Here is a 12,196-nt window from a genome sequence, read left to right on the forward strand (position 1 = left end):
GGTACATTGTTTATTACGGAACGAAATTCGCGTTACAGCTGCAAGGTGCTCTCAACCACAATGCCTTACAAAACCAGCAGTAGTTACCTCCTCCTGCTGCAGCGACCTCCCCAAGACGGAGGGCCCCCAGACCCCGCCCAGCGAGGATGCGCCTCCCTGGCCACCTGGTCAAAGCCTGGTCAACCAGTCAGCCAGAGAGGTGCGCCCCCGCCGACAGGGCCCAGAAGCCTTCCGCATCGGGCGGGTCACCACAGCCGCCTCTTCTTGCTGCTCAGGAACACAACAGGCTAAAAGGCAACAGTTACACACACGGACATATAAAAAAAAGAAATCCTAACCGACATCTCAGAGGGAGACGCCCAAAGGCGGCAGACTCAAACGCAGAACGGAAAACACCCGTTCTGTGAAAGAGCCAACCGTCGTACCCCTAACACCCTAGGCCCCACCAGCCTCCTCCTGTGAGGAAAACTGGTTCTCAGTAACTCGAAGGAGCTACCCTGGCAAAGCTGTAACACAGACTGGCCCGCGTACAACTCCGCCGCCTAAACTAACACCTTGCCAGACCTCCCTACGGGAGAATCTGACATCTATCTGCGCGTCTTTCAGCGTTGTCCGACTCCCTAACGCCCGACCACCCGTCCGCCCGCCCGTTCCCACGTCGCCCGCCCGTCCGCCCATCCGCCCCCGCCCAACCCGCCCGCAAGCGTGCGAGCAGAGGTACGACGAGCGTCAGTGCAGCGGCGGAACGTCTGCGTTTCCGTGCGTCAGACGTGTGCGGCTCAGCGTAAACGCTGCTGCCTGCCTACCTGACGGTGGGTGGGGTGCCCGCCCGACAACCCGACCGCAAGGTGGCCTGCCTACCTATCTGATGGCCCGACTGACAGCCTGACCACCAGATAGCTTGCCTGTCACCTGCTAGCCTGACTGCCAGGTGGCACACCCGCCCGTCGGCCTGATGGACAGACGGCCACGCCCATGCCTTCCTGACACAGTGATTAGCTAAGTCCCCACACAAAAAAAGACACTCACACAAAAAAACTCACACACCCTACATAACCTGCACGTAGTGCTACCCCAAACCTCAGCAGCTCCCGTTGCACACCGCCACCGCCGTTGGTCGCCCGGCAGCATCCCCCCCGCAGGGACAACAGCTAAAGAGCTAGGGAGGAAGGGGGTTATGGGGAAAAACACATCCATAGACAGGAAATCCTAGCAGTCACACAGCAACACACAGCAAAAGGTCAAACACACGGCAGGCCTGCCATCACACACACAAACACACACAGCACACACTAAACCAAATACCGTGGATATACCGTAGTGACGTGATGTGATGTCCTCGCTGCACGCGCCTCAGGACTGCCACACACACACACACGCTAGCTATTGGGTATAAACACACGGGAAAAAGGCATAGAAAAAAGACATCCTAAATAAAATAACACACACAAGCACTTAGCGGGGTTTGGGGAGGCAGACGGAGGAGGGCCAGTTAGCATGGGAAAGGGGAATCGCCCTGCCCAGGAGATGGATATAGTCTTGTCACCCCCCCCCTGGCGTGAAGGTTACCCAACACACCAGGCGGTAAGGCTCGACACAACCCAAATCCCAGGAGGCTCATCCCCCAACCCACTTCCAGCCCACCAACCATTCTACCCCACCCACCCTTACCCACTAAGTACCCACAGACATACACCAAAAAAAAGACTCCACACCCAACAGACTCCTTGGAAGAAGGCAGCCTGATCCACCTAATAAAAAAGCCAGGCTCAACTCACGGAAGAGTCTGGCAAAACGTCAAGGAGACAACGCGAAAGACTAACGCCTGGCCAAGCAGAGCCCGACCGCTCTGACCCCCGGAAGAGAGGCCAGAGTAGCTAGAGTCGGCTTCCTCCTACGGAGAAAACCGACAAAAAAAACTTCAGACATCTCGGAGGGAGACCGTCTGAAGGTGGAAGACTCAAACGCAGAACGGAATCACACCCGTTCTGTGAAAGAGCCAACCGTTGTTACACCTAACACCCTAACACCCTAACACCCTACACCAGCTAAACAAACACCCTACACCCTGACGTGCTGCTCCCGCGCTGCGCCGATGCTCTCCACTTACGCGCCTCTGAAAGAACAAGACCGACTTAGACACAACCCAGGAGACAGTGACGGAGAATTAGACACAAGATGAAAGTTATACAAGAGCAACAGTATTTAATGATCTCGTTATTTGACTGATTATCATTTCATTACTATTATTGGTATTGTTATATTCATTACTATTATTGGTATTATTATATTCATTATTATTATTGGTATTATCATAATCATTATCATTGTTTACCTGGGCGCCAGAGGATACAGGCAAAGGGATGACACACACGGCCACCTCCATCAACGTGTCTCTCCAGGCGGGGCAACACGCTGGAAGTACAGGGAGACTCAGACATGCGGAGAGGCAGCGGCAGAGACATCCAGACATCTTGGCTCAGACACAGGTGGCTGCTCCATTAACCCGGCAGCAGTGACGGGCCAAGTTTGTGGCTTTACCGTGTAGCAGCGATGGGCCAAGTTTGTGCCATGATATTTAAACCCCCCAAACTAGATGATGCATAATCTGATCACAAATGCTTTGATATATATTATGAAATGGTTTGTGTGTCCAAACTCCTTATGCAAGAGTTAAGAACATAAGGAGTCTGCAAGAGGCTGGTTAGGTTATACAAGGCCATGGCTTTATCTAACCTCTTCTTGAATGTATCTATGGTATTGGCACCCACAACATGGCCCCCAAGCCTGTTCCACTCATCCACCACTCTGTCAGTAAACCAATTCTTGCCCATGTCTTTGTTGAATCTGAATTTGTCTAACTTAAAACCATTGCCACGCGTCCTACCTGGCTCTTTTACTATCAAAATCTTATTGACATCCCCTTTATTAAATCCCTTCATCCATTTATACACTTCCATCAAGTCTCCTCGCAACCTTCGCCTTTCTAGCGAGTGTAGATTTAACTGCTTCAGCCTGTCTTCATAAGGCAAGTTTCTCACCCCCTGAATCATCTTTGTCATCCTCCTCTGTACAGATTCTAACACCTTGATATCCATTCTATAGTAGGGGGACCAGAACTGAACCGCATAATCGAGATGAGGTCTAACTAGTGCCAAGTAAAGTTTGAGGATGACTTCAGCGCTCCTATTGCTTACGCTCCTTTAGATGAAACCAAGTACTCTGTTGGCCCAATTTTTGGCCTGAATGCATTGAGCCCTAGGACGGAGGTCAGCGCTCACTAGGACTCCTAAGTCTCTCTCAAGCCCAGACCTGCTTAGAGGAGTGCCATTTAAGGAGTAATTGTGTGAGGGATGATTCCTACCTACACTCAGAATGCTACACTTCCCAACATTGAATTCCATCTGCCACTTCCCCGCCCAATCATATAGTCTGTCAAACTCATCCTGGAGAACGGTAGCGTCCCTGTCTGATTGGATTACTGATCTTGGTATCATCTGTGAACTTGCTGACATCACTACTAATTCCTGTGTCAAGTCATTGATGTAAATAATAAAAAGCAGAGGACCCAGCACCGACCCTTGTGGGACTCCACTCGTAACACTGCCCTATTCAGATTTTTTACCATTGATTTGCACTCTGCTTCCTACCACTGAGCCACGCCCTGATCCAGTTCAAAACTTTACCAGCTACGCCGTGAGCCTGTAATTTTAGTAATAGCCGGTGATGAGGGACTTTGTCGAACGCTTTACTGAAATCGAGATACATTATGTCATAGTTTTCATCTCGGTCAACCGCCTCGATTACTTTAGTGTAGAAGGACAACTAGTAAGGCAAGACCTATCCTTTGTGAACCTATGCTGTGAATCATGAATTAAATTATGCTTTTCTAGATGGTCCAGAATGCTCCCGGCTATAATTTGTGGCTTTACCGTGTAGCAGCGACGGGCCAAATTTGTGCCATGATTTAAACTCCCCGAAATAGATGATGCATAATCTGATCACAAATGCTTTGATATATATTATGAAATGGTTTGTGTGAGGGTGATTTTTCTCATTTTTCTCGCTTGGAGGAACCATTAAGATACATGACCCACGCTGCTACCACAACCACCGGGTTAAGGTCAAAAAAATTGTAATGCCAAAATTTAATTAAGTATGGGAAAGATAGAAATTAGGGAGGATAAGTAGTTTTAAGTATTTTTAAGAATATATAAATTCCATCTCTATCTCTCATGTACTTAACTGAATTTTTCTTAACTAAAAATGGTCAAATCATCACTGATCTCCTCTATTATGCATATATATAATCATTTTTGCAATTCCTAACATTATATACTCATTTAAATAATTTTTCACACATATATATAAATACTACTCTTACATATACCCAATACTGTCCAACCCCTTATGCAAGAGTTAACCAGCATCTTCATTCTTTCATCCCTATACTGTCCAACCCCTTATGCAAGAGTTTACCAGCATCTTCATTCTTTCATCCCTATACTGTCCAACCCCTTATGCAAGAGTTAACCAGCATCTTCATTCTTTCATCCCTAAACTGTCCAAACCCATTATGCAAGAGTTAACCAGCATCTCCACTCTTTCATCCCTATACTGTCCAAACCCATTATGCAAGAGTTAACCAGCATCTTCATTCTTTCATCCCAATACTGTCCAAACCCATTATGCAAGAGTTAACCAGCATCTTCATTCTTTCATCCCAATACTGTCCAACCCCTTATGCAAGAGTTAACCAGCATCTTCATTCTTTCATCCCAATACTGTCCAAACCCATTATGTAAGAGTTAACCAGCATCTTCATTCTTTCATTCCTATACTGTCCAACCCCTTATGCAAGAGTTAACCAGCATCTTCATTCTTTCATCCCTATACTGTCCAACCCCTTATGCAAGAGTTAACCAGCATCTTCATTCTTTCATCCCTATACTGTCCAACCCCTTATGCAAGAGTTAACCAGCATCTTCATTCTTTCATCTCTATACTGTCCAACCCCTTATGCAAGTTAACCAGCATCTTCATTCTTTCATTCCTATACTGTCCAACCCCTTATGCAAGAGTTAACCAGCATCTTCATTCTTTCATCCCTATACTGTCCAAACCCCTTATGCAAGAGTTAACCAGCATCTTCATTCTTTCATCTCTATACTGTCCAACCCCTTATGCAAGTTAACCAGCATCTTCATTCTTTCATCCCTATACTGTCCAACCCCTTATGCAAGAGTTAACCAGCATCTTCATTCTTTCATCCCTATACTGTCCAAACCCATTATGCAAGAGTTAACCAGCATCTCCACTCTTTCATCCCTATACTGTCCAAACCCATTATGCAAGAGTTAACCAGCATCTTCATTCTTTCATCCCAATACTGTCCAAACCCATTATGCAAGAGTTAACCAGCATCTTCATTCTTTCATCCCTATACTGTCCAACCCCTTATGCAAGAGTTAACCAGCATCTTCATTCTTTCATCCCTATACTGTCCAACCCATTATGCAAGAGTTAACCAGCATCTTCATTCTTTCATCCCTTACACTGGTAAACTCTGGAGCAGCTTTCCTGTGTCTATATCTCCTCATTCCCTGCCTTTGACTTGAATTCTCTCACGAGGAATGACGTATCGAGACACCTCTCCTCCCGAAACTGACCTCCCTTTCGGCCGCTCATAATTTTTGTCTCTGAAGGAGTAGCGATTAACCTGAGAGCATCGGCAGACCCTTTTCTGGGCTTTCACGAGTCATGGCTGTGGTACGGTGGACCCTAAAAAGGGCTCGCCATAAAACCCCTGATTCAAGCTAATTGTAGGCGGTTGTGGCATAGAGGAACCCACCATGCATGCCCTGGGTCATTGTGGTGGGTGAGTGATCTTGAGGTGGGCTTTTTTGTCATGGGTGGTGCTGTAAGGTCATGGCAGACTGAATTAGCTATCCATACAGTAATCACTCGTCAAATTCTTTAAAGTAGACAACAAGCGACTCTCGGCTAGATGCCGCGCGTCACAAGACTGTTTATTTTGTGACAAACACCACACAAACAGAATGGAGTTTGAGTAAAAGAAATATTCTTAATGGCTTTATAGTTATGAGGAGCAGGTGCTCTGATGTACGTTCCATGCTCTTTTCTTAGTCTCAAAATGCAGTGTAATTTTGCCATTTCTCGGCCACTTCTCGGCTTCCCCACGGCCCAAGCCCACGGGTTAAGCCCTTCCCGGCGGAGGATCTATATAGAGACGTTTGGAAATTGGGACTTTTTGTCGGCGCGTCTGTGTATAGACGTTTGCTCTCATTTGCCCTCATTAGATAGTATCATGGCGCCACTATAAACACTCGCCTGCGCCAGAACGGGCTGGGCCGACCCCCCCCAAAAAATAGACGATTCCTTACTACTGACAAAATGAACAAAATAAATTATTATTAGGCATCTCAAACCCATGGACAGTCACCCTTGTGCTTTGTTGGATATGTGTAATGCCCCGACGAGCTTCTTTTCTAAATCCTTCCTATTTCTCAACACGTCCTCTGCGTGTATCAAAATAACAAGAGAAATTAAATCAAGATCAGGGTATTCGCCGGCTGCCTGGGATTGAACCCGCGACCAGCGTGACGGGAGAGCCACTCCTTACCGAGTCGGCCAAAGAGGTGCCCCCCTGGCTAAGTGGGTTATGGGAGGCTCATTCATCAGGCCGTCGCCGCACTACATATGCAACACACATCAGCTGACACCGGGAATTTTTGCATTTTTTCCAAGTTTCTTTTATTATTATAGTCTATCATGTCAGGGAGAAAGAGACCTCTTGAGCCGGAGGAAATGACTCCTTTGGCAGCTGAGGATATAGATGCTGATTTTTTGGATGAATTTGATGATCCTGACTCGTGTACCATCAGTGGTTACACTCTAAACCTTCATTTGAATGTATCAATATACATATAACCAGTCTAACTGAACCCTTTCATTGCTAAACGCTTGCAGCGGGCATTAGGCGTGTTTGCTGGTGGTGCTAAACACTCACTGCGACCTCCAGCCGCACTCAAATCTCCCGTGTATGAGTGTTTTCCAACACTAATTCTCACAACACAGGATTGACAAGTGAGTGTTTTCTACTAAACTTGGTGGAAATGCTTACCGGTCTCCCCAGCTGAAGAGGTCACGGACAGAGGAGGTCATGTGCGCCTCCCCAAGCCCATGTCCCCCGGCGTCCATCTCCCGGAACACTGCCACACAAACAAACGCTAGCTATGGGTATAAAAAAAGATTACGTGCAAAAAGTTCACACACAAAAAAATACATCCTAACAAAATAATAGTGCGAAGGCATAACGCCAACGCACACACACACACAATCATACGACAGGCCTGCCATTCACACACAGACGCACACACAAGAGAACCCACTTAACCAAACCGTTGGTGTCGTCGCGATGAGTCCTCTGCATGGTCCGTCCGCGGCATCCTGCAAAACAGAGAGGCATATTAGAAAAGGGAACATTAAGGGCCGCTTCCACAGTCCATCACAGTCTTTGTAACACTCCCGAACCAAGCTATAGAATCCCATACTGTTCAAAATGGCGCGGTCTTCGATGACACACTAAATACAAAGAGCTTTTCCTGTATTGTGTCGTCAAATTTGTGGACTTGAATAAAAACAGGATCTCAGCTTACTCATCTCCCTTCTCTTCCCTTTCCTTCATATCATAAACAGAGAGCTTTTCCTGTATAGTCTTGTCAAATTTGTGAACTTGAATATAAACAGGATCTCGGCTCACTCGTCTCCCAATCTCATCTCCCTTCTCCTCCCTTTCCTTCGTAGCATAAATATACAAGAACTTTCCTGTATAGTCTCGTCAAATTTGTGAACTTGAATATAAACAGGATCTCGGCTCACTCGTCTCCTAATCTCATCTCCCTTCTCCTCCCTTTCCTTCGTACCATAAACACACAAGACCTTTCCTGTATAGTCTCGTCAAACTTGTGAACTTGAATATAAACTCCAGACACCGTACAAGGAAATTTCGAAGGCTCTGGTATTGGTTTCGGAGCTTACTAACCCATCATGAGGAACTGTGAAACTGGGCCTTAGACACGGATGCAGAATTATAGCCATGCAAAAGGCAAATTACTTATATATAGTGCATGAAACTGGCCATCACGGGGAGTTAACTAATGGCAAAATATATTACTAACCCCGGAAATTAAGTGAGACTGAAAATTTAAAGAAGCATTATGTGAGAGAGCACCGTGCAGGGCTTAGTAACAAGGATTTCGGTTAATTTACATTCACGTACGGATTGAGATATCGGCAAGGCTTGAAGCTGCCGATATCTTTACATGGAAGAGGCGCCTGGCTGGGACGGACAATTATACAGGGACAAAGCAAACTAGGACTGACAATTATACAGTGACAAAACAAACTAGGACTCACAATTATACAGTGACAAAAACTAGGACTCACAATTATACAGTGACAAAGCAAACTAGGACTCACAATTATAGTGACAAAAACTAGGATTGACAATTATACAATGACAAAAACTAGGATTGACAATTATACAGTGACAAAACTAACTAGCAAGCAGAGCCGGACACCACAAACACACTGGAAGGAACCTTGAGCGATAGATAACTTAGACATTAATTAAAAGGAAGGACGGGATGAAGATAGACAGAGGAGGAGGAGAAGGAGGAAGAGAGAGAATGGACGATAGGAAATAGGATGCAAGATTTGACCGCCAGAAAGAACGTCACTCAAAGGATAACTTAGACATTAATTAAAAGGAAGGAAGGGATGAAGATATATATATAGAGAGGAGGAGGAGGAGGAGGAGGAGAGAGAATGGACGATAGGGAAATGAGATGCAAGATTTGACCACCATAAAGAATTATAAATGTTAATTAAGCAAAAGATAACTTATTCATTAAAAGGAAGGAAGGGATGAAGATAGACAGAGAGGAGGAGGAGGAGGAGAGAGTAAATTTAAGACTAAAAACAATCACTTGATATCATTTAGTATTCCATAATGTTGCCGAGCTCTGCACACTAGTCACTCCCAATGATTAGACAGCTAACCAGTGATAGCCTATCCTCACTAACACACTGAGGACATATGTTGACCTAAATTGACCTATCTATCTTGGTGTGACTCTCCGTGATGTCTCCCCTGCTTGGCCCGGCATCTCATCTCCCACAGTCCGGCCTCTCACACGGCAGCTCTGGGAAGACAAAACATATCTGACAGAAAACATACTGCATGACACACGAGGCTGGTCCATATACATACTGCATGACATTCTCTCCACTGACTCTCTCTATCATCTCTTTTTCTCTCCATCTCTCCCTGTGTCTCTCTCTCCTGTTACCTACATCTTGCTAAGCCAACACATCCATCACCATTAAGCCAACACATCCATCACCATTAAGCCAACACATCCATCACCATTAAGCCAACACATCCATCACCATTAAGACAATACACCCATCACCATTAAGCCAACACATCCATCACCATTAAGCCAACACATCCATCACCATTAAGCCAACACATCCATCACCATTAAGCCAACACATCCATCACCATGAAGCCAACACATCCATCACCATGAAGCCAACACATCCATCACCATGAAGCCAACACATCCATCACCATTAAGTCAATACCCCCATCACCATTAAGCCAACACCCCCATCACCATTAAGCCAACACATCCATCACCATTAAGCCAACACATCCATCACCATTAAGCCAACACATCCATCACCATTAAGCCAACACATCCATCACCATTAAGCCAACACATCCATCACCATTAAGCCAACACATCCATCACCATGAAGCCAACACATCCATCACCATTAAGCCAACACATCCATCACCATTAAGCCAACACATCCATCACCATGAAGCCAACACATCCATCACCATTAAGTCAATACCCCCATCACCATTAAGCCAACACATCCATCACCATTAAGCCAACACATCCATCACCATTAAGCCAACACATCCATCACCATTAAGCCAACACATCCATCACCATTAAGCCAACACATCCATCACCATTAAGCCAACACATCCATCACCATTAAGCCAACACATCCATCACCATTAAGCCAACACATCCATCACCATTAAGCCAACACCCCCATCACCATTAAGCCAACACATCCATCACCATTAAGCCAACACCGCCATCACCATTAAGCCAACACATCCATCACCATTAAGCCAACACATCCATCACCATTAAGCCAACACATCCATCACCATTAAGCCAACACATCCATCACCATTAAGCCAACACATCCATCACCATTAAGCCAACACATCCATCACCATTAAGCCAACACATCCATCACCATTAAGCCAACACATCCATCACCATTAAGCCAACACATCCATCACCATTAAGCCAACACATCCATCACCATTAAGCCAACACATCCATCACCATTAAGCCAACACATCCATCACCATTAAGTCAATACATCCATCACCATTAAGCCAACACATCCATCACCATTAAGCCAACACATCCATCACCATTAAGCCAACACATCCATCACCATTAAGCCAACACATCCATCACCATTAAGCCAACACATCCATCACCATTAAGCCAACACATCCATCACCATTAAGCCAACACATCCATCACCATTAAGTCAAGACCCCCATCACCATTAAGCCAACACATCCATCACCATTAAGCCAACACCCCATCACCATTAAGCCAACACATCCATCACCATTAAGCCAACACATCCATCACCATTAAGCCAACACATCCATCACCATTAAGCCAACACATCCATCACCATTAAGCCAACACATCCATCACCATTAAGCCAACACATCCATCACCATTAAGCCAACACATCCATCACCATCAAGTCAATACCCCCATCACCATTAAGCCAACACATCCATCACCATTAAGCCAACACATCCATCACCATTAAGCCAACACATCCATCACCATTAAAACAACACATCCAACACCCTTAAGCCAAACCATCCATCACCATTAAGCCAACACATCCATCACCATTAAGCCAACACATCCATCACCATTAAGCCAACACATCCATCACCATTAAGCCAACACATCCATCACCATTAAGCCAACACATCCATCACCATTAAGCCAACACATCCATCACCATTAAGCCAACACATCCATCACCATTAAGCCAACACATCCATCACCATTAAGTCAAAACATCCATCACCATTAAGCCAACACATCCATCACCATTAAGCCAACACATCCATCACCATTAAGCCAACACATCCATCACCATTAAGCCAACACATCCATCACCATTAAGCCAACACATCCATCACCATTAAGCCAACACATCCATCACCATTAAGCCAACACATCCATCACCATTAAGCCAACACATCCATCACCATTAAGCCAACACATCCATCACCATTAAGCCAACACATCCATCACCATTAAGCCAACACATCCATCACCATTAAGCCAACACATCCATCACCATTAAGCCAACACATCCATCACCATTAAGCCAACACATCCATCACCATTAAGCCAACACATCCATCACCATTAAGCCAACACATCCATCACCATTAAGCCAACACCACCATCACCATTAAGCCAACACATCCATCACCATTAAGCCAACACATCCATCACCATTAAGCCAACACATCCATCACCATTAAGCCAACACATCCATCACCATTAAGCCAACACCACCATCACCATTAAGCCAACACATCCATCACCATTAAGCCAACACATCCATCACCATTAAGCCAACACATCCATCACCATTAAGCCAAAACCACCATCACCATGAAGCCAACACATCCATCACCATTAAGCCAACACATCCATCACCATTAAGCCAACACATCCATCACCATTAAGCCAACACATCCATCACCATTAAGCCAACACATCCATCACCATTAAGCCAACACCCCCATCACCATTAAGCCAACACATCCATCACCATTAAGCCAACACATCCATCACCATTAAGCCAACACATCCATCACCATTAAGCCAACACATCCATCACCATTAAGCCAACACATCCATCACCATTAAGCCAACACCACCATCACCATTAAGCCAACACATCCATCACCATTAAGCCAACACATCCATCACCATTAAGCCAACACATCCATCACCATTAAGCC

General features: G+C 45.5%; 1 long non-coding RNA gene across 2 annotated transcripts; it reads right to left on the reverse strand.

Annotated features, from left to right (window-relative positions):
- Positions 1-1,807: 1,807 nt before the first annotated feature.
- On the reverse strand, positions 1,808-9,194 carry LOC126988277 (uncharacterized). 2 transcript variants are annotated; one of them, XR_007741821.1, is made up of 4 exons: positions 9,140-9,194; positions 7,145-7,470; positions 2,336-2,415; positions 1,808-2,116 (listed from the first exon to the last, which is right to left on the reverse strand). It is a non-coding gene; the product is annotated as an uncharacterized LOC126988277 (long non-coding RNA). The 2 variants fall into 2 exon arrangements; XR_007741822.1 differs by having other exon boundaries at positions 9,130-9,188.
- Positions 9,195-12,196: the final 3,002 nt, after the last annotated feature.

Source organism: Eriocheir sinensis, chromosome 68 (assembly GCF_024679095.1).
Source record: "Eriocheir sinensis breed Jianghai 21 chromosome 68, ASM2467909v1, whole genome shotgun sequence".
Classification (NCBI taxonomy): Eukaryota; Metazoa; Arthropoda; class Malacostraca; order Decapoda; family Varunidae; genus Eriocheir; species Eriocheir sinensis.